Source organism: Ursus americanus, chromosome 28, assembly GCF_024610735.1.
Source record: "Ursus americanus isolate L20-20 chromosome 28, mUrsAme1.1.p, whole genome shotgun sequence".
Classification (NCBI taxonomy): domain Eukaryota; kingdom Metazoa; phylum Chordata; class Mammalia; order Carnivora; family Ursidae; genus Ursus; species Ursus americanus.
Genome location: NC_142154.1, coordinates 38974360 through 39000279, shown reverse-complemented (window position 1 = coordinate 39000279; position 25920 = coordinate 38974360). Strand labels below are relative to the sequence as shown.

Below are 25920 nucleotides of genomic sequence, written 5' to 3'. Positions count from 1 at the left end.
AGACTCTGCTTGGAGAGGTTCCAGGTAAATGAGGTTCACCTTTAAAAAAAGTCTTAAAATCACTTGTGCCTAGTGTCTGGGGCTTCTGTCTTGGTGATTCATTTCTATGGATGGATACGGCGCTGAGGTCATAAAGTCTGCCTTAGTTTCTAGAGTACAGAAAAACCTCCAACTATTTGCTCAGACTCAGCCACAACAAAGCTTACTGAAGTCTAGGAATCAAACAACAGTTTATTGTGTGTATTAATCGTCTTAGGTTGGGAATTTGTTGTAGCCTTTTAAGAACTTGGACATGAAGCATATGAGTGAAACCGTGGACTCGTTTATTTTTTCCTGACACTTTCTGCCCATAATTTTCTTTTACTCAGCCAATTCTATTTCATTCTTCAGGTAAAATTTCATAGATTTTTCTTCTAATTACTCTTCCTTAAAAAATTCAAATTCCAAATCATATTACCATGCATAATAAGCAGAACAGGCATTTAATCGTTCTTTTATCATCACAAAAGAACCCGATATGTTGTCTAAAAAATAAAGAAGATCAGGATAAAATGGCACTATTCCACACTGAACGCTTGCTGAGCACCTGATGGGTGTGGCAGGATTGGTTCCAGATCCAGGAGGGTTAGCAAAGGACACACAAATCTTACCTTACCACACGCAGGGTTTGCAGAAAGGAGGAAAAGTATACAAATATAAAATAAAATATGGCATAAATATAAAATAAAAAATAATATAAACTGAATATATTTCTACTGAAATTATAAAAACCTGATCACTTATGATACAATATAGATATTTTTGAATATGTCTCCATCAGTGGGGCTGTCCCTCTGCCAGCTGTGAAGTGAGGATCCATGGGTCTCTAAAGGAACAGATGGAGAACAGAATGCTATTCCTGCTGTATTTGACACTGAGGGCGAGAGGATCATTTTTAAACACCCCCCTCTATGACAACATTACTTTCAGCAACAATCATAAGAAATTAATACTGGCTAGAAAAAAAGATAGGCAGTAAAGCTTTTCTTTTATGTATATGTGTATATAAAAGCATACCACTGTAAGATAAAGAAACAAATAAACTATATCAGTATGATAAGGGAAAATAAAGTACTGCGTTAATACTTCTTAATTACATGAATGTATTTCTTATAAGATGGGGAAGACTTATACCTATTAGTCTGTTGTCATTACCGATAATAACAGTATGGTTTAATAATGAATAGGAATAATAGTTTTTGAAAACTTAGATTTTCATTTCAAAGATACTACTCAAATTCAATAAAATATTTTATTACTGAACTAAAATTTGCATTTGCCCAATAGAAATATTACACCTTGCATTTTGGGTTCTGTTTCACTGTTTTAATGACATAAAAAATATATCTCCACGTGGTCACACAGAATGACAAAATTGAAGTGACTCAAGTTCATTTCTTCATCTTTACGGGAACTCCGCTGTCACTCTTTGTTTTGAATCTATGTAAAAGTAGAACTATATAATGTCAGCTGAGGGAAGGGGAACAGAAATCACAACCAAAGTTAACTTGAATAATCCTAAACTGTTACAAGCTTACTCTCCAAACAAACAGATGGAGGTGAGTCCACATCGATCTAACTGGGAGTTCTCCAAATGACCTGCCCTATAAACATAGTGTTTTTAAAAGATGGGTAATAAAATTGTGCTAATTTAGAGTTTATATTTATGTCTTAAAACTGAATAGCAACCACCACCATTATTGAGAACACAGGCCAATAAAAAGCTTTTTATGAGAGAGGAAGGCTTTATCATTCTTTTAGAATTTATCAGTTTTTTAGAATTGCTGGTGCATTGTGATGATGAAAGTCAGACTGACGTTTAGTTGGTTTTCTTATCGATTTTATGTGACAGTACATACCCTTCTAGCCTGTGCATTGGCAGACTACTCTCTTCTTTTACCCTTCGGTAAGCCCCTGGAGGAAAGTAAGGAAAGAAAGAAGATAAAATAAAAGGAAATAATTTTGATTAGTCTACTCTGATGGACCGAAATCACAGCACAAAATGAATGCTGTGTGTTCTAATCGAATCTGGAAAAAAATCTGAATTTTAAAATTAATTCAAATTAGTTTATATTTGAGATAAATTAAAATTCTAAATTGAAATTGGAAAGCATCTAAGTCAAGAATTTAAATTAAATTTAAAATCTAACAGTCAATTTGATTTAAATTATTTTAATTTCAATTAAATTAAAATTCAGAAGCATCTGAAATGAAACAGAATTAGCCATAACATTCACCCCATATATGAAATGCTGAAGTTTTGATTTCTAACAAGTTTTAATCAGGCTCTACTGACTTGGTAGCATTTTTTCGGAATGGTTTGACACAATAAAACAGACCGAAACAGGGTAACAAAAGTAAAGATGGTGGGCAAGAATTATTATAATATGCCATATGATGAACGTCTCAAGTCAGATTTACACTATCTCCAAATATGAAATCGTGGATTGTAGATGAGGATCATAAAATAAACTGAATATAATTTTTGAAATGATAACAGTCTGATCACTTATGAGAAAATATGTTTTTGGGAATATGTCTCCGTCAGTGTGGCTGTCCCTCTGCTAGCTGTAATGTGAGGATCCATGGGTCTCTTTCCACATGCTCCTGGTACTGTTCCCCAGGCCCATAGTATCTGCCCCACCACTAAGAGTTTCTTGAGAAAAGAGCTTGACAAGGAAGTTGCAATTAGAAGCCACTATTCATGCCTTTATAAGAAATAATCCAGAAAATCCCGTCGAGCCCCATATCCCTGGTTGTATCAGTCACTATCCAAAAGCCAGGCCTCCCATCCCCCAGCCGCTCAGCTCTGGTCCCTTAGGGCTCTCTGTGTATAACCTGTAATCTGACTCAAGCCCCACACAGCTCCGATTTCTCAAATGTGCTGCTATTCTCTCTAAATTGATGATCTCTCAGAAACAAAATTCCCAAGCGATCAAACTCTTCCCTGATCCACAGTAGTACCTTCTTGCTCCAAAAGACTCCCAGCCCATGGGAATGTTTGGAGGATTGTCTGCTCCAATGACTAGAGGCCTTCCCCGGCATAGAGTGGACAGGGGTCAGGGATGTTAAATGACCACATTACTTCAAGTCCTGCAGAAGAAGGTGTGTCCTACCCGATGTGCCTAAGGTCCCTAATGAGAAACACTGTGGGACTTAGTCATCAGTACAGACCCTGCCTCCCAGCATCCCTTTCATCTGGTGCTGTCTTATTTATTACTGTTTTGTTTGGTTCATATCCAGGACCACTGCGGGATTTTCTTTCATTTTGTTCTTCATTGCCACTCCCTGGTAATTATTTCCCACTCCTTCCTTTAAAAAATATTAAAGTGTACACACACACACACACACACACACACACACACACACACACACGTATATGAAGAGAGAGATACTACCTATTCTGTTCCGTTAATCTCTAAGTATTTCTATATTCCAATATATTTTTATTATAACATTAGCAAGATTCACTCACCTTTGCTTCATACTTCCTTTTCTAGATGAATTTCAAAATAAAATATTTTATGGATTATGTAGTTTAAGTCATTTTTCATAGGACACAACTACTGCTAGATTCAAATAATGACAAACTTTTCTTTTCAAAACTATAGCTTATTTCTCCTTTTTGGCTGATGGAATTGACTTAATCTTTATAATATTGTTAAATTATAGCCAATATAGTAAGTTCCTTGTCTTGCTCTTGACTTTAAAAGGAATTATTCTAATTGGGGTTACTTTGATGGTGCTTTTTGTAGATTTTATTCTTTCTTGATCATTTTTCGGACATTATCTGTTATCTTTAACTTGTTGAAAGGCTTGTAGAAGGAATGAATGCTCTATTTAACCAATTCAAATTGGTCACTCCTGAACCCACTCCTGAACATCCAACCCTTAGATCTAAGACATTGAAAATAAATTCTCATGGGGCGCCTGGGTGGCTCAGTCATTAAGTGTTTGCCTTCATCTCAGGTCATGATCCCAGGGTCCTGGGATGGAGCCCTCCATCGGGCTCCCTGCTTCGTGGGGAATCTGCTTCTCCTTCTCCCTCTGCTGCTCCCCTTGCTTGTGCTCTCTGCCTCTCTCTCTTTGTTAAATACATATATAAAATCTTTAAAAAAATAAAAAATAAATAAATTTTCACAATTTACTCTTTCTCTAGCCATCCTCTTGCCTTTCTTAGAGGCAATTATCCTAAATTCTGTCTTTATCATTTTCTTGCCTAAACACAAACACACGCACATGCTTGAACAATAACTTTTTATAATAAAATTCTATTAAGTATTATAAAAAGTCGTGAGGGAGAGTTTAATCTCCTGTGGCCCACTTCTTGTGCTTACGTACAATCTAGTCATGCTGTTACAGGTTATCCGTGGTTATTTATTCCCTACACTGTGTATTATTTCAGAGTGTAAATATACCGTTTTCCCCACTTTTCCTGCCTATGGTGGGTTCCAGTTGTCTGCTGCTATTAACAGTACTGTCGTGCAGATTTCTGAATATATCTCCTGACGCAAATTGCAAGGGTTTCTCCTGAGTATGTACCCAGAGTGGAATTACTACATCGTAGGTTCAACGGTGCAAGGCAAAAACAACTGTCACCCAGTTTACACTTCTACCAGCCATATTTAAAATATTCTTTCAATCCACATAATCTCTAAGAGTATCATAAGACTTCTTCATATTTCCCAAACAAAGAGTATAAAATGGTATTTAATTTGGTGACTTTTATTATTATTTGATAATTTATTATGTTTCTTCCACTAATATAATTTTCATAAAGCCTGGTATTCTGGCTTTCTCATTGTTCTATCCTCAGAACCTATGACAGTGTCCAGTGCATACACACGCTCAAAAGAATAACTGTCAAATGAATTCCTATGAAATCATGCATAACTGATTGTAAAACTGATTTTTGGCATCAACTTGGTATTGATATATAAAAAATATACATATAATTAGGGCATATGGTAAATTCCTAAAAATAAGTGTTTATGAGGAAAGTAATCACAGTCCACTTTTTCAACTTAATATTGACATGTATATTTATATATCTTTATCAGGACTCTTGCAAAATAATTTTTTAGTTCCTGATCTGTAAGGTTTTTTTTTTTTTTAAAGATTTTATTTATTTATTTGACAGAGAGAGACAGCCAGCCAGCGAGAGAGGGAACACAAGCAGGGGGAGTGGGAGAGGAAGAAGTAGGCTCCCAGCGGAGGAGCCTGATGCAGGGCTTGATCCCAGATCGCCGGGATCACACCCTGAGCCAAAGGCAGATGCTCAACGACTGCGCCACCCAGGCGCCCCTGATCTGTAAGTTTTGGTTCAGTTAATACAGAACGAAATATAGCTAAATCAATTTTAGTGAGATTTGAATCCAGATTCTCTAAAGCAGTGATTCTCCAAGCGTGGTTGGAAGAACTGTGAGGGGCTCTCAGGCACTTCAAAAGGCTCGAAGTTCTTCTCTTTTCCAACTACACATCTATGTGAGGACAGATTGTTTTCAGATACTTTAAAGTAACACATTGCAACAGACTGAATGCCAAAGCAGACACAAGAATTTGTCTTCTATTGGGGCGCCTGGGTGGCACAGCAGTTAAGCGTCTGCCTTCGGCTCAGGGCGTGATCCCGGCGTTCTGGGATCGAGCCCCACATCAGGCTCCTCCGCTATGAGCCTGCTTCTTCCTCTCCCACTCCCCCTGCTTGTGTTCCCTCTCTCGCTGGCTGTCTCTATCTCTGTCAAATAAATAAATAAAATCTTTAAAAAAAAAAAAAGAATTTGTCTTCTATAAGCCGCATATTAAAAAGATTTGTAAAATATATAAAGGGATGCCACTCTTCTCACTAATACTTGTTCTGGAAAATATATTTCTACAAAAACATATCTTGTTAAACTTTAATGAGTTTATTATTTTAAAATAAATGGTTTTTTATACATGAAAAGAATGAAACTTGACCACTATCTCACACCATACACAAAAATAAACTCCAAATGGATGAAAGACCTCGATGTGAGACAGGAATCCATCAAAATCCTAGAGGAGAACATAGGCAGCAACCTCTACGACATCGGCCAAAGCAACCTTTTTCATGACACATCCCCAAAGGCAAGAGAAACAAAAGATAAAATGAATTTATGGGACTTCATCAAGATTAAAAGTTTCTGCACAGCCAAGGAAACAGTCAGAAAAACTAAGAGGCAGCCCACGGAATGGGAGAAGATATTTACAAATGACACTACAGATAAAGGACTGGTATCCAAGATCTACAAAGAACTTCTCAAACTCAATACACGAAAAACAAATAAACAAATCAAAAAATGGGCAGAAGATATGAATAGACACTTTTCCAATGAAGACATACAAATGGCTAACAGACACATGAAAAAATGGTCAAAATCATTAGCCATCAAGGAAATTCAAATCAAAACCACACTGAGATACCACCTTACGCCAGTTAGAATGGCAAAAATAGACAAGGCAAGAGACAACAATTGTTGGAGAGGATGTGGAGAAAGGGGATCCCTCCTACATTGTTGGTGGGAATGCAAGTTGGTACAGCCACTCTGGAAAACAGTGTGGAGGTCCCTTAAAAAGTTAAAAATTGAGTTACCCTATGATCCAGCCATTGCACTACTGGGTGTTTACCCCAAAGATACAGACGTAGTGAAGAGAAGGGCCATATGCACCCCAATGTTCATAGCAGCAATGTCCACAATAGCTAAATCGTGGAAGGAGCCGAGATGCCCTTCAACAGATGACTGGATTAAGAAGTTGTGGTCCATATATACGATGGAATATTACTCAGCTATCAGAAAGAACGAGTTCTCAACATTTGCTACAACATGGATGGCACTGGAGGAGATAATGCTAAGTGAAATAAGTCAAGCAGAGAAAGACAACTATCATATGATTTCTCTCATCTATGGAACATAAGAACTAGGATGATCGGTAGGGGAAGAAAGGGATAAAGAAAGGGGGGGTAATCAGAAGGGGGAATGAAACATGAGAGACTATAGACTCTGAGAAACAAACTGAGGGCCTCAGAGGGGAGGGGGGTGGGGGAATGGGATAGGCCGGTGATGGGTAGTAAGGAGGGCACGTATTGCATGGTGCACTGGGTGTTATACACAACTAATGAATCATCGAGCCTTACACCGGAAACCGGGGATGTACTGTATGGTGACTAACATAATAAAATAAAAAATCATTATAAAAAAAAAAAGAAATATTTTCAAGTTTCTACAACATTGAGAAAAAAAAAGTGTGTAAATAGGTGAAAGTTGTACATATTTTCACTAATCAGGTGTCATAAAATAAAGTCCTAAGGGTGACAAATATTACGTTATCAGTCTCCTTTTCTGAAATGAAGATTAAAAGGAAAGAAAGCCAAATACCATTCTTTCTATCATTTTGGATTTTTTTCTTAACATACGTTACGTCCATACTATTACAATTCCCATACCTGCCACACTAATCTTTAACCTGTACACATGGTCTAGACAGTCCAACTACACTCCGAAGCACTTTAAAACTTCTCCAAGCTTCTCCAAGCTTCTCCACATGTGCCCTATCTGGATGGTTCCCCACCCCTGCACCCACCTCACCACAACTGTAAATTAGAACATTTCTGTGTCCTGTTCAAATGTTTGTTTTCTCTCTCCTGCAGTCTGTCATGGTAATCTTCCCGAGAGTGAAAAGGCATCAGAGGTAAAATCCACAAAAGGGATCTGAGTCCCATAAAATACTTGGAGAGGGCTGGTAATCCAGGGAACAAACAGCTGCCCTCACTAACACGATACCAGATCAGCATCCAATCTGCTGTCTGTGCTAGAAACAACTCTCCCAACAGGTACTCACCTCGCTACTTGCTCTCCCCATGTGATGAGTGCAGATTAAATCAATAAGCCGATGGAGGGAGAGAGAGCAATGTTTTACTTCCTCAAGGTGAACAACTCTGTCAGCATGACTATGAGTTTTAAGTGAAGTGCAAAATTATTTTTAAATACTTGTCAGAAAAGTGTACCTGCTATAAGTAGAACCTGTGATCACAGTTTGTTGAGGCCAAGTGTGCTGGGTCCTTGGAGAGAGGGGGTGCGTATCTGCTTTACGCTAACGATAACAAGAATCGAAGGCAGCTCGTAAGACTTGGAAATCAGGGGCGCCTGGATGGCTCACTGGTTAAGTGTCTGCCTTTGGCTCGGGTCATGATCCCAAGGTTCTGGGATCGAGCCCCACATCGGGCTCCCTGCTCGGCGGGAAGCCTGCTTCTCCCTCTCCCACTCCCCCTGCTTGTGTTCCCTCTCTCACTGTCTCTCTCTCTGTCAGATAAATAAAATCTTAAAAAACAAAAAAAAATCCACAAAAAATGAATGACGTAGTGTATGGTGACTAACATAACATAAAAAAAAAAAAAGACTTGGAAATCAAGTGAACGCTACTGAGCAGCTGCGCAGGGGGGGAGGCAATGCTGGGAAAATGCTTGGAAGCCACTGTTGAGAGATAAAGAGCTTTTTAAAAAGATTCCAAGAAGTGACTTCTTACCAATGTGTACATGATAAGGGGTCTAAGTCTACTACGGGTGAGAGATCATTGAGCTATACGAATCTTTTTCAAATGGAAAACAGAATTTTGAAGATTCAGAACCTGCTATGAATTTCTTTCTTTCTCTCTCCTTCCCTGTGTGTGTGAGTGTGTGTGAGTGAGATGTAGTGGAACTTTATGTATGATACCTCCTTCCCTGCGGTCCTATCTGACTAACCACCACTGGAAAAGCCAAAATACATTTCTCTCCACTTAGACACGTCCTAGGAACAAGCTCAGCTATAAATGCCCACCAACACTGGCTTGGATGGGTTTTCTCTAATAATGAGGTTTCATAGAGCCCTACTTGCTTATTGTATTATCTTGTCTCTTTCTCAATAGTTTTCTCAGGAAATGTCCTTAAAATTCTTAGAATCTTGGTGTTTTTGACTCTTCCCTGTCATCAGGTCCTGCCTCTGTTTTGAAACCTCCAGGAATACCCACTGTCCATAAAATAGAGCCAGCCAACTTTTTCCAATCTCAAATCTAGTTTTTACGTACATGCATGTTGTATTCTAGCCACACTAAATTATCTTTTTTTCTTTAAGATTTTATTTATTTATTTGAGAGAGAGAGAACGAGTAGTGGGGAGGGGCAGAGGGAGAGAGAGAGAGAGAGAGAGAGAGGGAAGCAGACTCCCCGCTGAGCGGGGAACCCAATGTGGCGCTCAATCCCAGGACCCTGGAATCATGACCTGAGCTGAAGGCAGATGCTTAACCAGCTGAGCCACCCAGGCACCCCACCACACTGAATTATTAAAAATTTTGAAAGAATATAACCTTCCATTTTTCATTCATTTACTCATATATTTTTTTCTTCAGATGTTCCTAGAACACTCTCAGTGATCATCAAGTTATTATTCAGATGTCACTTCCACAGATTTCCCAGAAAGAATCAACATAATGACACATCATATATGTCCATACTCACGTACACACTGCGCACGTTGCAACTATGACTACTGGTCTGCCCCCAGGATAGACTATGGGGCATCCAGGGACAAGAACTCTCGTTTATTTTACAAAGTGTTTTCCAAAGTGCATGGCACATATCAAATACGCTGTAAAAATATGTTTATAAATAGCTATTTCTCAAATTCTGCTAGTTTGTTAAGATAAACCTACATACCTGCATTTTTCAATCCATTATTAAAATGGTTATTAATAATGCGTGTGGCATTATCCAGATTACCAACGCTGGATTAGAAAGCTAGAAAGAGAACGCTGACTCTCACCTGCAGGAGCAGCCATCTGAAGTCCAGGAGCCTTAACTACCACGTTCAGCTTCGGAAACCTCCAGATGCACATTATAGGCTTCATTACAAATTTCCAAGCCAATCTTCCCCTGGTAAGACATCAAAAGAGGGGTGATACGGAATACATTTCACAGTGAACAGGCAGAGGAAGGGAAAAAAAGGGTTTTTGTGACAATCACTTGAAGCTCAAACCACCTTCTCCACAACATATGTTCTATCTTGGAGAGAAAGGACAGGGATTCTGTCATAAAACTACATAGCATGGAGGAAAGGGGAGTCCTTCAATGGGGCTCTCTAAACCAGGGCTGAGACCTATGGCATGTAGCTGCCTCTGCCACGATGGCCACCGTGGTTAAAGAAAAAAGTAGACATTGGTCCACTGAGGTTCAAGGTCATCCTGAGTCATTTCACTGCCGTGGCTGGAATTCTGGAGGACACGAGCCCCCAGCATGGATGCTGAAGGTGGAATGTGGAGGTGTGGTTCAAGGGAGGGGTGGCGGCAGCAGCTACAGGAAATTCTATAGGTTCACAGATTTTCCTAACAAATTACACCTCTTCCTGATTTTGGTTTGGAAAAGGCTGTAAAGAGGACAAAGGGAAATAAAATGTTTTAATATCCTAAACCCTCAATTTTCAAATGCCCAGATCTGTATAGAAAATACAAAACAAAAAAATCAAAGAGGGCTTAAACATCTGTTTACTTAATGACAGGCCAAATTCTGTATTTTAAAAGACTGTTGTAATAGTTTACAGGTAGATTATACAATTGGTTTAAATTAGATTATAAACGAATGGTCCAAATTAGCCCTGTGAAGACCCATCCTCTTTCCTTGGAAAAAAAAAATTCTGTGTACAAAGTAAAAATGCCTTAAAACCATCATAGCATGGGGAGAGCACCTGGGAGTGGACGGAGAGAATTCATTATTTAAAGATGATTTTCTTCACTGGTGCCCCCAAACCAGCTAAATTTAGCTTTGCACATGTTGAGCGTGGCTGCCCGGAAAATGCTCCACTCAGATCTCTGGCTACAGGGAACATATTGACTGGTGGCCCTTGCTCTTGTCTGAATTTTCTACCACTTTGTTTTCCCTATCATCTCACTTCCAGTGGGCTGCTCTCAGCCAGTGACGAAGAGATACCCATTCCTCTAAGATGCAGAATTTCTTTGATGGGTCATTTTGGCTCAAAGACTCCCTCAATGACACGTTCTTGGAACTACTTGCAATCTGAGACCCTGCCTAATGGAATTCCCCTTCCTTACTCTTTTCTTCACATGGGTCAGGATTCTCCTCACCTTTTCTGACTTCCCTTTTCTTTTGTAGGCATTTTCCCAATTAGTCTCTTATAGACCTAATTCCTCTAATTCTCTGGCTTTCTCTTCTCAGAGGCCCTGAACTGAAGCATCAAGTGACTTTATCCCCATCTGAGATCCTCTATTAACAACATTTCTTCCAGCAAAGAGAAATACATAAATTCTCTAGTCCTTTAGCTTAAAATGCAACAAGCATACAGAGTTTCTTTCTTTCTTTCTTTCTTTCTTTCTTTCTTTCTTTCTTTCTTTCTTTCTTTCTTTCTTTCTTTCACACAAACGATATTGAATCCTTGTATGGTGAGTTCCATGGTAGTCCTCCCAAAAAGTCCCTATCTTAACCCCCAAAACCTGTGACTATGACCATAGTTGGAAAAAGTTATTGTCCACATGTAATTACATTAAGGTTCTTGAGATGAGATCACACTTGATTATCTCGGTGGACCCTAAATTAAATTCCTTATACGAGATAGAAGACACAGAAGCAAGAGCCATGGGAAGATAAAGACAGAGAAGGAAGTTATGTAGTCGGAGGTCAAGGAACATGGGATCTACCAGAACCTGGGAGACTCAAGGAAGGATTCTCCCCTATAGTCTTGGGAGTGAGCTCAGGCCTGCTGACACTTGATTTAGACTTCTGGCCTGGAAAACTGTGACAGAACAAATTTCTGTTATTTTAAGCCATCAGGTTCAAGTTTGTGGTAATTTTTTTTACATTACCCTTAGCAACTGAGACACCCTGCCAAGTTAGAAGACTGAGATGATCAGCTTTTCATCTCCTTTGAGTACTGAACAGGTACCTGGGAATAAAACGAAATAGAGTATAAACCTCATAGCAAAACACAGTAAGAACATAAGAAAGAAAGGAAAATTATAAACAAATATTACTCATGAACATGCTGAAAATCTTCAACGGAACATTAACAGAACAAGTCCAGAATATACCAAATGACAATATGTCATCAGAAAGTGGGTTTGCCTCAAGAATGCAAGTTTATGGACGCCTGAGTGGCTCAGTCGGTTAAGCGTCTGCCTTGGGCTCAGGTCATGATCCTGGGGTCCTGGGTTCAAATCCCGCACAGGGCTCCTTGCTCAACAGGGAGCCTGCTTCTCACTCTGCCTGCCACTCCCCCTACTTGTGCTTTCTCTCTCTCTCTGACAAATAAAAGAAAAGAGAATGCAAGTTTATTGTGGTCATCATTTTGCAATATACACAAATATTGAATCATTATGTTTGTGCACCTAAAACTAAAATAATGTGACGCAGCAATTATTTCAATAAAAGAGAAAAAATGTTTGGTTCAACATTTAAAAATGAATAATACTTTTTTATCATACTAACAAATTAAAGAGGAAATGTCGTATGATCAACTCAACAGATGAAGAAGAACATCTGACATGAACAAATGGAGAGATACGTCGTGTTCATGGATATAAAGAGTCAGTGTTACTAGGGTGTCAGTTCTCCCCAGTTTGCCTTTAGAGTCGACAAAATATTAATCAATATCCCAGCCATTTACATGGAGGATTTGACTATCTAATCCTAAAATTTATATGGAAATGCCAAGGACGTAGCAAAAATAATTGTGAAAAGATCATTACACTCCTACTGCCTGATTTTACTTATTCTGATTTTCATCCTCACTCACAGCTACAGTTACCAAAATGTTATATAAATGTCATACGGATACAGAGATCTATGAAATAAAAAATAGGTAGACCACAACTAGACCCAAATATATTTATGTTCAATTGTTGTTCAACAAAAGCACCAAGGTAAGTCAATGAGCAAGAAATTGTCTTTTCAGCAGTGGTGCTGGAACAACTGGATATTTGTACAGATCAAAATGAAAATGAACTCTTATCTCACACCTATGCAAAAATTAATTCAAGATGGATCACAGACCTAAATGTAAAAATTAATAGCATAAAACTTTTGGAATAAAATATAGGGGAATATCTTTGTAAAGAGAGAAGAGACAAAGATTTCTTTTACAGGACCCAAAAAAGCTAAGAATAAAAGGAAAAAAATGATAAATGGGCTTTATTAAAATTAACTTTGCCCTTCAAATGACATTATTGAAAAATGAAAAATCAACACATATCTGAAAAAAAGACTTGTATTCAGAATATACTACAGGAAAAACAGTCCTGTAATTCAATAATATAAAATCAAATAACGTAATAAAAATAAACAAAAATTTGAAAAAAGACACTTTATTGAGAAATATATACAAATGACCAAGCGTATGAAAATATTCTCAACATCCTTAAATATGAGAAAAATGAAAACTTAAGCCATGAGATGCTGTTACATATCATAATTTTCAGAGGACTTACAAATTTTGGGGCACCTCGGTTGCCCAGTTGGTTAAGTGTCTGACTCTTGATCTCAGTTCAGGTTTGATCTCAGGGTCGTAAGGTCAAGCCCCATGTAGGGTTCCACGCTGGGTGTGGAGTCCACTAAAAAAAAACAAATAAATAAGAAAGACACAAATTTCAAGTGTTGGCGGGCTATTAAGCAGATGGAATTTTCATACTTTGCTCATGAGAGTGTAAGATAATACTACCACTTTGGAAAAGCAGCTTCCACAATGTGAAACACATAACTCTGCGACCCAACAATTCCATGCCTGGGATTTTCCCCAAGATAAATCAAAACCCATGTCCACTAAAGACTTGTGCAAGAATGCTTACTCATAACTGCCCAAATTGGAAAAAACTCAAATGTCCATCAACAGATAAATGAATAAATACATTTTGGTGTGTTCTAGAAAATGGATTACTATTTGACTATAAAACGGAACAAACCACTGATAAACAAAGCAACATGGATGAATCTTAGTATTTTTTTAGTGAAAGCAAACCAAATACAATAGAGTACATACTCTATTATTCCATGTATTAGAAGTTCCAGAACAGGTTAAATCAATTGCAGTGACTTAGATAATTCATTGTTATAATTAGAGGGAAGATAGGGGAGAAATGACTAAAAAGGGACATTAGGCAACTTTTGGGAGTTATTCTATCTTCTTTATTTGGGTTACAAACAATGTGTAATTTATCAATATTTCTTAAATAAGACACTTAAAATCTGTGTGTATTATGGGATACACTTTTACCTCATTAAAAAGAAAAAAATTAAAAGCTGGTAAGCAATGATTTGTCAAACATGAGCTGGAGTAGAAAGTAGAAATTAATGCTAAAACTAAGAGAAATCAAGGTAGGATACATTTTTAAATAGGTTTCTTTAAAAAGACATACTGAACATGAAATCATATGGACTCATAAAGTAGACTACAATATTGCCTCTTAATTTTTCTAGCTGGCAGTGAAAAATGGGCAAGTTGATCAGTTTACTCCAGTGAGTTTCAGAGTCTGTTCATTGACAACCACCTGGGACATTTTGTGAAAAACACAAATTCCCGGACCTATACCTCCATATTCTGAGTCTGTCCATCTGGGGAAACACCCAAGATTCAGTATTTTGAAAGTTTTCCTCAGTGAGTCTTACCTTAGTTTGGGATTTGCTGAGTTACACCATTCATAGAATCTATGAATCAATTATTCAGGAAAAGCTCAGCAATTCCTAACACTACTAATAAAAATTAACTTACTCTGAAAATCCTCACAAGGAGGGTTCTTGTAACAAAATGTGTCCTTAACAATATTCTGACAGTAAATTCAGGAACAAGTTTTAGAGAGGTGCTTCATAATATAAATCCTCATTCAGGAGGACCTCGACACAAGTCAAAGGAGTGAATTCAAACCTAGCTCAGTAACTGCAGTTCCACAGAGTGGTCAATGGATAAACGTCAAGTATGTAACTCCTGCTGCTTTAGATTAATAGAGGAGCCGATTTTAGACTATCCAAAGAAACAGAGATTGCAAGTTCTTTAGGCAATCATTCATTAAGATTTTTCTTTCTGATGAACTTTTCTATTTTTAAGATGGTATTCTTCAGCAGGTATCCAAATCGTAGTTATTCTGTATTGCCCTCTAAGTACCAAGCCATACAATTTAACAGTCTGTTATTATTAGTTTACATGTTCAAATGACAATTCAGGAACTCAATCTAAATTTAGGAATGGCTGTGGTGAATTTCAGTCAGGAATCAGACAAAAATAATCAACTTTTGTTTGGTACATGTAACATTTGCCAAACTAAAATAGTTGCTTTGTGAATCATTATCCTTTCAGAGACAGACCTCTGACTCTCTGCATTCATTTTTCTAACCAGCTTTTCCAGTTGAGGGTCTTTAGTGTTCATGAATGATAGTAATAATGATGAAGATTATGCTAAAACCCTTATAAAACACATTAAGAAAGTACTAATCAACCAAATTTGAAATGGGAACAGAGTTTGGGAGAGGAGAGATTTTGATATACCCATTAGAAGACTATAATTTCATATCCAGAAATCCTAGTCTCTCTTTTTATGTGCAAAAGAAAAAAATCAGGGGACTGATTAACCAAGCATTCAAAGGATTCAAAGAGGCAGAGAAAAACTAACTTATTAATATCACCCTTCATCCTTACTCTCCTTTGTGACAACCATCACCTTTCTTAACTAATTGGCCCCAACTGATCAGCTATAAAAAGAAATTTAACTAAATTAAAGATCAACTGATTTTTTTTTTTTTGAGACAGTGCTGCCAAAACACTAAAATCATGACCAAAAATGGGGCACCTGGGTGGCTTAGTTGGTTAAACATCCAACTCCGGATTTCAGCTCTGGTCATGATCTCAGGGTCGAGAGATCGAGCTGCATCAGGCTCCATGCTGGGTATGGAGCCTGCTTAAGATTCTCTCTCTGCCTCACCCTCCACTCAGGCTTGCACTCTCTCTCTCTCCTAAAAAAAAAAAAAAAATCATTACCAACAAGACAAATACATAGCATGATCATATGTGCATCCAATTTAGGTGAGGATACCAGAAAACCAAGAAAAGGGGCACATGAAAAAGGAGCAAATGGTAGTCACCATCACAGACAATCAGGCTTTCAGGTTTTAATATCCACTGACAGGTCATGATATACTCTTTGTAGTCCCCTAGACTAGCTATTTAGATTTAATGCTGCTTTTAAAATTTGTAAATTGGCTTTCTCTTCATTAAATATTAGGATGATACTTGGATGAAATAGAAAAACCTGGTAGTTTATTTAATACCTCCTGGCTGTGTTGTTATTCCTTCCATATTTAATTATTTTATTGACATAAAAATGATAGTTTGCAGACTGCTCAAATTGGAAATAACTCTATTATAAAGAAATCAAACAATTTAACGTATACAACTTTTGCCAGATCTCTCTCTTTTAATTATATCTTTCAAGAATATAAAAGTCTGTAATAGGTCTCCTCAGTAGTCATAAAAAACAATAACAAAAACAAAATTAAAGGCTCTAAGTATCAGTCAGAAAAACAACAGCCAGAATTTTGTGGTAGGTTTATCAAGGCCTGTACTCTCTACATCGCAAACAAAAATACACCTTTAAACATAAAAATCAACATTTACTCACTTCTCAGATATATAGAGAAAAAAAGCAATGAATCATTAAAAAGCAATTAATCATAAATTGATTCATTCATGCATGTCATCTTTGCAACCTGCGAGTTCTATTTCTCGTGTGTGTGTGCGTGTGTATAGTATTTTATCAGTCCTTATGCTTTTTGAAAGGAAATACTCTCAACTTACTCTGTCAAATTTAGAGTATCTATGCGGGGTCTAGAGATTCTTAAACTTTAAAGAATATAAAATAAACAGAAGTACAGAAGTAGACGACGGAAAGATGGTCACCAGAGGATGAGGAGAAAGTGGCAGGGGGAGTTGTTCGATAGTGTAAGTTACGGTTAGAGAACAGACATTCCAAAGATCTGCTGGATGATTAACAGTTAACAGAAAGGTATGTGTACTTAAAATTTTATTAAGAGGGTAGATCTTATGGGTGTTCTTACCACAAATGAGCAAACAAAGGGACAGAGGAAACTCTGGGAAGTGATGGATATGTTTATTGTGGTACAGTAACATGTGTATACATTTGTCCAAACTCACTAAGTTGTATATTTTAATTATATGCAATTTTTTGTATACCAATTATACCTCAAAAAAGCTGAAAGAAAAAAAAATCTCTTGTTGGCTAAGCAATTAAGTCAACTAGGAGACTTCCTAAAGTTTAAATAGTCCTAATGAGGCCAGTTAACTAATGAGGTGTGAAGAGTCAGTTGACTACCAGTAGTTTTCAACATTCTAACAAATCCTCTTCATTCTAACAAATCAATGACCCATGTGACTGACAGGTCCTCAGAACATCTAGACTTCTTGCTCTTTTCCTCATTGATCCTGCATTTAGGTAAGTTTTCCTCTCTTCTAGGGCTATTCTCTTTCAAGTTAAAAGTTTATGGAAAAGACTTGACTAGTGATGTTCCAAATGCAAACATTTTCTTCTCAGAGACTTTTCAAAATGTGACCATCTTGGCCGCTCCCTTCAAAATTAAGTACTATAAACACAAACTGTGTCTGGTAGATTATGAACAGGGCCCAATTAGTTCCGGAACATAGAAACAGCAGCCAGAGGAAGAAAGATTTTATATTAAAGCACGTCCAAGTAAACTCTATTACTTTCAATTACAGCCCTGGAGCTACGTTTTAGAAGACAGCAACTAAAAAACAACACAAAACAAACAAACAAGAGCTGAAGTAACAGAATTAATTCCCACATGTGAGACTATGCAACACAGGTATGGAATTTTGTAACATTTTATGTGCTTGAGTTCCTTCTTCACTTTTTACAAATCCTTCAGATGGTGTATGTATCCATAATAGGTTTTTCTCCCTCCCTTAGACAAATCTACTTTTCCTATTTATTTCTGTTCCTGGGATTGGTAGTGTTATCATCCCCCCTGCTTACTTCAGTGAGAAACTTGAGAGTCATGTTTGATTTTCGCTGTCCTTCATGATGAAATTCAATCAGCCACTAAATCCTGTGATTCTGCATTGGACCCACCGCCACCATCTCATTTCAGACCCTAATCATATCGGCCCTACATTATTGCTTGGCGTCCTCTTGCCCGTCTTCCTGCAGTCTGATCAAGCCAGTGGTGTGTTATTACTTAACACATTAATCCTGCTGTCTTCCTACTTTTAACAAATGAAGTATAATGTCCTTCATGTAAAAGACCCTTCCAAGTTCTTGTGTCTTATAAACTACCTTTCTTTTCTCCCTCCCATTACTCCTGCGCATGCCTGCTCTCCCCAGACACAATGCATTTCACTACTGCTGGAAACTGCTGGGCTTTAAAAAACAACAACAAAACAAAAAACCCCTCCATGTCTGCATTCACTAGGTTATTTGTTTGTGTATACCCCCATCTTTCTCACTAGAATGTGGATCCTTCAAGTTTAGACACCTGTCTTGATCATATTTTTATCATCCAGTTAGTTCAATGCCGTGCATATAGTTGGTTCAAGTACCCATGTTTGCATAATACCAAAACCTTTGATTTGGGGCTGCAAGTACTATGTCTTCATTATCCTATTTTATAATAAGCTTATCATTGACAATTTCTTTTTTCCTTTTCCTAACACTCTATTTCACTCTGATCGACGGAAGGAAGTACAGCAAGGAGGAGGTAGTCAGTAGAAACTGGCTGTGGGAGATGGGGTAGTGTTGGGTAAAACTGTACAGTTTGATCGTGGGCTCTGGAACCAAGCTCCCTGACTTTGAATCCCGGCTCGACAATCTGACATTATGTGACCTGAGCAGGTTATTTGGACAATGGACATGTCGTTCTCTAACTGGGGACCACACAACACTTCGGAAATACCTCTAAGTACCAGGTTCTCTTCGAAGGATTGTGGACAGAGCGGTGAAGACAAATTCTGTGCCCATCAGGCTTATACTTTGTAGCAGTTATCTCAAACATTTATTGGGAGAATTACATGATATAATGGATACAAAGCACTTTGTAGAGTGCTAGTCACATAGCAAGTGCTAAGTGAATGTTATCTATCATTGTTATTACTACTACTATTCATTACTCGTATCCTTATTATTTAATCGGCCGGCATGGATACCACAATGCTGATGTGTCATTTGTTGCCTCTATTCTAATCCTCACAATCCCTATTTCTAGACGTGCCCTTTTCTGCAGGTGGCTCAGCCCACTAGCTCTCCCCTAAAGCCTAGGTTTAGTTAGCATTGATAGTGCAGCGGAGCAAAACCACAGTAAGAGACCTAAACAAAATGGAGGTAAGTCATATGTCTGATAGTGAATTTAAAGTAATGCTCATAAAGATAGTGCAATTATGAGAAGCTTTTGACAGAGAGAGGAGACCTACTCAGAAGAAGTCTCCTTGATGCTGGCTCCACGCACCTGCTGTATCTGCGTGGCCTTCTCCAGTGCTTCTGTAAACCGCTCGCTCCCTAGCTGCCATGGCCTCGGGGTCCAGTGGTTCGCCTTATGCATCCTGACTCTCACATCCTGCTCGCGTGTCATTCTCACAGCTGCTGGCTCTGGCTTCCATGATCGATGGCACTTGAGCTTTGTTAACCGCCTCCATCTGCAGTTTGATTACTCGCGTGCTTGGCTCACCGAATTACAACCCAGTGGATGACCACCAGCCAGATGCGTGAAGCTTCCTCCTAGGTCTCATGACTCCACATGTTTAACCTACACGCTGTCCCTTTACAACGAACGTGACCGAGGGTATCTAACCGATGTGCATGTAACAACACAAGGAATCGTCACGGCACTCCCTGGAGGCAGGTATGCTTTCTATTTCCTTTTTCAGATAAGGAAATGGAGGTACAGCAAGGACAGGTAATTCGTCACAGTGTTCTCATTAGGAAGCTACAGAGCTGGGGTTTGAGTCCATTCAGTCTGACTCTAGAGGCTGTGTTCTGAGAGATGATGAAATACTTATTTTCCCCTGACCTGAGGATGACAGCGCAGAATTTCAGAGCCTGGATCTCACATACAGCTCAAGTGGGTTTCTTTCTGTCAAATCAATGTATAAAAATTACATGGAGTTGATATTTGTCATTTTAAGCTAGCCAGCATCCATTTCTACTTCCCACTAGTGCCCTGAGGTTTTCTTGAGAAATTATGTCTTCCAAAGCATGTGAGGCCTTAGAAGGCAAGTCAATTAAGATAGAACGCTCAGCCCAACTTCTCAGAAGCTTGCAAAGTACCAGGAGTCTCTATCACAATGATTTTTTTTTTTTTTTTGCATCATTGATAACAACAGAGGTTTGCCCAGCTGACCTATGCTCCCCTAATCAAACTCCCTCTTAGGACTGTGAAATTTATGAAATTTGAAATTTGAATGTCACAAATGGGAAGTAAAACAAACACTAAAACTGTGTTCATTTATTTATTCATTCCAGCAGTGGTGCCTGAAGAAGACTGCCTGGGGGTCCTTGCTATGGAGACCCTGCCCCTCTAGGTGTAAAGTTCTTTCCTTTTGAGTTTGGTTTCCAGTTCTCCCCTCAGTTTGGGTGCCTTCTCATCCTTCTAATAAATTCCCTTTCTACTTAAATTACAGTGTTGGTGTCCATTGCTTTCCAGCTGTTATATATTATAGGTACTGGCTAATTAGTAATTCTAGGATGGCCATTTCTTAGGAAGAAGTATTTTTTATTAGCTAGTCATTTTGTCCTCCCTTATTTGAATTGCTGGCATTGGCTTCTTCAAACACAACGTGATTATTCTGAAAGATTAATTTAGGCGAAAATATGATGCCAGATGAGGAAAAAATCCATGTGGAAAAAAGTACACAATATTTTATCAGCTGCTATCTCAGACATGGGAAAGGGGGAAGAGAGCAAGAGAAGGAAGGCAGGAGAGAGAGAAGAAAGGGAGAAAGAAGGAGAAAGGGAGGAATAAAAGGGGAAGGTAAGAGGAGGAAGAAGAGGAGGACACAGAGAGGAAGAAAGAGAGAAAGAAAAGAAGGAAAGAAGGAGAGAAAGAAAGAGGCTCTGTGGTTATTTGCAAGTAGCAATTCTGTTCATGCAGCCCCAAACAGGAAATTCACAGCTCAGGTAAGATAGCATGTCACAGACTTAGATCTATATATGTGTGGAAGAGTGGGTGTTAAAATGGATTTCTTTTCTGAAATGTGAACTCTAAATTCCACACTTGGAAGCAAATAAGGAACCTTCTGTCTGTGATTAGAAAATCCGTCTCGGCAAAATAGAAATGGTAAAGCCTTAATGCTCAGACCCACCAACCTCCCCATAGCCTTTCTCAAAACTCCTGTGAACACTTGGACATTCATTATTCAAGTTAAACACTGAGTGGCCATAATCAGTGAATGAGACTCTTAGACTCTCTCTATATGAGGTAAGAGGGAAATTAGACCATACAGATAGGAGCCAGTTTCCATGTGGCAGATACTGCACTGGGTGGTTTCCATCCATTTTCTTGTTTTCACAATCCTAGGCGATGGGTAGTACAGTCTTCCTTTTTAGACATACAGAAACAGAGTTAGGGTGGGGTAAAATAATTTTCCACAGTTCACCTACCTAGGGAGTCACCAAGATAACATATGTGTATGTATCTGCGTGTTTCTAGTTTGATGAATCATTTGAGTATAATCGCCGTTGGAATTGATCGTGTTCATACATATTGTGTTGATGCACAATATTTAAGGATAAATCAAAAAGACTTCCCACTATGCTTAGCTGCATCTTGGGAGTTGTCCTGACTGAACTGTTATAAAGCTCTTCGTTTTGTTGTACTCATTTACTTCACCTGACTCTTAAAATCTTGACTGAGAAAAAAGATGCCTCTGGTCATGAGTCTAATCTGCCCTCCTTCAATTCAGCCATCCTAAGTGTCTTTGTCTTTCCCATTTCCCTCCACCATCTTATCTCACTTTTAAAATCTTTACTCTAATTTGCATTGGTCATCTCTTTCTGTGTAATAAACTACGGTGAAATGCAGTAGTTTAAAATAACTTACAGTTACTGGCTCACAGATCCTCTGAGGGATCCGGTTCAGCTGAGCTTGGTCCTCTGACAGGCGGCAGCCATGATGTTGTCCAAGGCAGGCATCACCCCAAGGTTCAGCTGGGGCAGGATCTGCTCCCAGGGTCACGGACCTGCTAGGACTCATTGATTGATGGCCTGAGGCTCCCCTCAGTTCCTTACGACTTGGGCCTCTTCAGAGGATAACTCGACTCCGGCACCTGGGTTCATCGGAGTATGCAAGTGAGAGATCAACAGAGGGTGTACGACTGCCATTTTTATAAGCCAATCTTGGAAATGACATGACTTGTATTGTGTTCTCTTTTTTAGAAGGAAGCCACTAGAGGAGAGGAGTTAAGATGGCGGAGGAGTAGGGGACCCCTTTTTCAGCCGGTCCCCTGAGTCGAGCTGGATAGGCACCAGACCAGCCTGAACATCTACGGAATCAGCCTGAGACGCAGGAAGATACATCTGGATCTCCACAAATGAACATCTCCAGCGCTGAGTATTGAGGTACGAAGCGGGGAGCCGTGAAACCGCGCACAGATATGGGAAGATAAACGGAAGGGGGAAGGGGGAGGGAGCCGCCACGCTCAGCGCCGGGAAGCGGTAGCCACCTGCACCGGGAGCGGGCGGGGATGGCACCGCAAGAGAGCAGACTGAGATGGTGAGCCTGCGACCAGTCTGAAAGGGAGCTCCCGTGCGCTCACTGGAACCAGACTGAGACCGGGAGCTCCGGAGCGCGCGGGGGCGGCTGGCACTGTTAGAAACACGAAGGACAGAGACGAGCTGGCCCTGGAAGTGAGGGCTGGGACGCCAGGTGTGGGGCGCACAACCACAACCTGTCGTTGGTCTAATTCATCAATTACTTAAACATTCAGGACTCTTCCTACCTTTTCTTTTTCTAACTGATATTTGTACTCGCATGAAGTGTCATCGTTTCTAATTAACACTAATGTCAAAATAGAGATGCGCTGACACAATATTCACAAAATGGAACTTTCCTGTTATAATTTTTAACATAGCATTTTTAAAAGTTCATACATAGTTTAGTTATTTTGGTAACTCATACGGGAGAAAATCTGCATTGAAAAACTCTAAATACTGACATTAAGTTTAAGCCTAGAGAACAAAAATTGTCTAATTTCATAGATAATAAGGAACCAAAGAGAAAGCATGGAAGTTGTCGTCTAATAATTTTACACATATGCATCCTCTATTATTCTACTACTGAGGGGCATATTTTATGACCATTATATCTGCATTAATTACTTCCATGTGGGCCTGCACAGGTATAATGAATGTACCACAGCAGAATGAAAAGTCTGGGAATGACTTGGTGGCATCTGTCATGAACAATTAAATTTCGTTCTTGTATTTGGTGAACTTCCACTGTCTGTTCCTTTAGACAATGGACCATCTATAAAAACCAATACAGCTTTTTTTTTATAATGATTTTTTATTATATTATGTTAGCCACCATACAGTACATCCCCGGTTTCCGATGTAAGGCTCGATGATTCATTAGTTGTGTATAACACCCAGTGCACCATGCAATACAGCTTTTAAACTAACTTCCAATTCAATTCCTAAAGCAACACACAGACTGAGTTCCATTTCACTCCCCTTTAGTCACCTTCTCTGTGGGTTCTAGACTATTTCCTTGCCTCCTTTCCATGCTGAGCAAGGAGCCTGATGCGAAGCTCGACTCCAGAACTCTGGGATCATGATGTGAGCCAAAGGAAGACGCTTAACTGGCTGAGCCATCCAGCAGCCCCACCCACAGTTTTCTGAAGCCAAAGGACACTTTCTCACACGATGACTTCACATGCCTTCACGTGATACCAGAGATCTGCACTTTGCCTCAAGGAGGTGGGAGATGAAGGCAATTGCAAACACTCACGGTGGCTTCCCAAATACAAGGACCCGCCTGGAGACAGTGAGACCCTTATGAGCCCACGAGAGGGGGCTGTGATACTCTTGCTGTGGCTGGGCTGGTCCAGAGAGCCAAAAGTGTTTCCCTGGCTGACGTCTCTGGGGAACAGATGTCCCACACTGTGAGTGAGTCCCTGCCACTGACCTGTCCAGAGATGGCCATCATCCTTGGGGAGGATGAGGATCAAGGACAATGCCAGAGGAGACCTCATCTGTCTCTTTTATCATTTCCTATTGTGGACAGTGGACAAATAACTGCCTACCTTAGTCCCCAGCTACCTTAGTCTCATCTGTGAACGACCCAGAGGTTTGACAAAACACTTAAGATTTTGTCCTCACAACTGCCCCAATTTTTTTTTCTGACATCTGGGGGCTTAGGTCTTAACTGCCGCTTGCCCATGATACTGACAAATGCTTTTGTGGTTGTCTTATTTTAGGACATTTTGCAGAAGTCATTTCTGAAAAGGCTACAAAGCAGAATGTCAGTGTGGTCCCATCCAAGCTGCAGAACAGGATGTCAGTGCTATTTTATTTTCATTGTCCTGACTCTGTACTTTCTTGTTGGGGACCTGGTCCTGACTACCTAACTAAGAAGAAACTAAAAAAAGGGGGAAGATGCGGGTTTCACCTCCTCCAAGAAATCACCACCCCTGCAGCTCAGTGGGGGAGAACCCTCCATCACTCCGAACCCCGCTTCTTTCCAGGGGCCTTTCCTTCAAAACAACCCTCGCAACTTCCTCCTCCTCCTCCATGAAATACTGAACAGGGGACAGCCCTGCTCTGACACCCGTGAGACACTGACGACAGACGTCCAGGGAGACACTCGGAGACGGGAAGAACCGTGAAAATATCTGCTCTGCCCACAGCCGTCTGCAGAGCGCGCGCCGTCGCTACCGAACTTCCAGACACTGAACCGACAGCCCCACCCGGGTGTGGACGCGGGGAGGACCCTGCAGGGCCGAGGCCGGGGAGCACGAGCAGCGGGCGGCGGGAGGCTCCCTGACTGCAGACTGCCTGCGGAGCCCCGGGACCGGATCCGTGTGCACGTAAACACAGACCCGCGGACAGCCCAGCGGATCCGAGCCCAGAAAGGGGAGACCCCACAGCCCCGCCAGGGAACCCACGTCACCGCACACAAAGCCACAGAAACCCTACACAGCGCGCCCTTCCTCCGCGGGGTCCTGTGAGCACGGACCCCCCGGCAGTCCCCGCTCAGCCGGCTTCTCCTCACCTTCTCCTCCCGCGGCGGGCCCTGGGGCGGCCCCACGTCCTCCACAGCCAGTCTGGAGGAGGCGTTTCTCCTGGAACCGCAGGCAGAGAGGAAGCCGCTCCAGCGCGCATGCCCCGCACGGTGGGGGAGCTGCGCTCGGCTCGGGCGCCCCCTGCAGCCAGCGTCACGCCCGCTAAATGAGTCACCCGCCCCTGGACCTCACCTCCTCCATCCGCAAGGTCATCGGGGTCAGTCACCTTTCCTAGCAGGTCACAAGGGTCAGCCCAGCCCTCCCCAGGGAGGCGAGACCGTGTCCAGGCTCCAGAGATGGAAGCAGAGGCCCGGCGCGCCGCCCCGGGCCACACTCACTCCTAGTGACAGACTATTCCTACAGGTCCAAGAAGCCCAACGCTTGGCAGGCGTTTGTTTCCTCCTCAAAAATCTCAGATCTCCAGGGGAGGGTGGTCAACTGGGGCACGACCCCCTCAGGGAGGGGGTTCCAGGAGAGTGAAGGGGGGGACGGTGTGACGCAGAGGGCCTTTCCTCGGGAGGGCTCTGGGGAGAGGAGAAGCACGAAGACTGGCTCCATTCACTCCACTGGCCCTCACCGCGCAGCTCCTCCATCAT

At 40.4% G+C, this 25920-nt stretch overlaps 1 long non-coding RNA gene across 6 annotated transcripts; it reads right to left on the bottom strand.

The window, feature by feature from the left end:
- Nucleotides 1–302: 302 nt before the first annotated feature.
- On the bottom strand, nucleotides 303–25422 carry LOC123800839 (uncharacterized). Of its 6 annotated transcripts, XR_015722177.1 has the most exons (9): nucleotides 22144–25406; nucleotides 21546–21642; nucleotides 19555–20178; nucleotides 15873–16035; nucleotides 13524–13646; nucleotides 11904–11983; nucleotides 9854–9963; nucleotides 1899–1953; nucleotides 303–865 (listed from the first exon to the last, which is right to left on the bottom strand). It is a non-coding gene; the product is annotated as an uncharacterized LOC123800839 (long non-coding RNA). The 6 variants fall into 6 exon arrangements; XR_015722174.1 differs by having other exon boundaries at nucleotides 19555–22369; nucleotides 25315–25422; XR_015722176.1 differs by having other exon boundaries at nucleotides 21546–25406.
- Nucleotides 25423–25920: the final 498 nt, after the last annotated feature.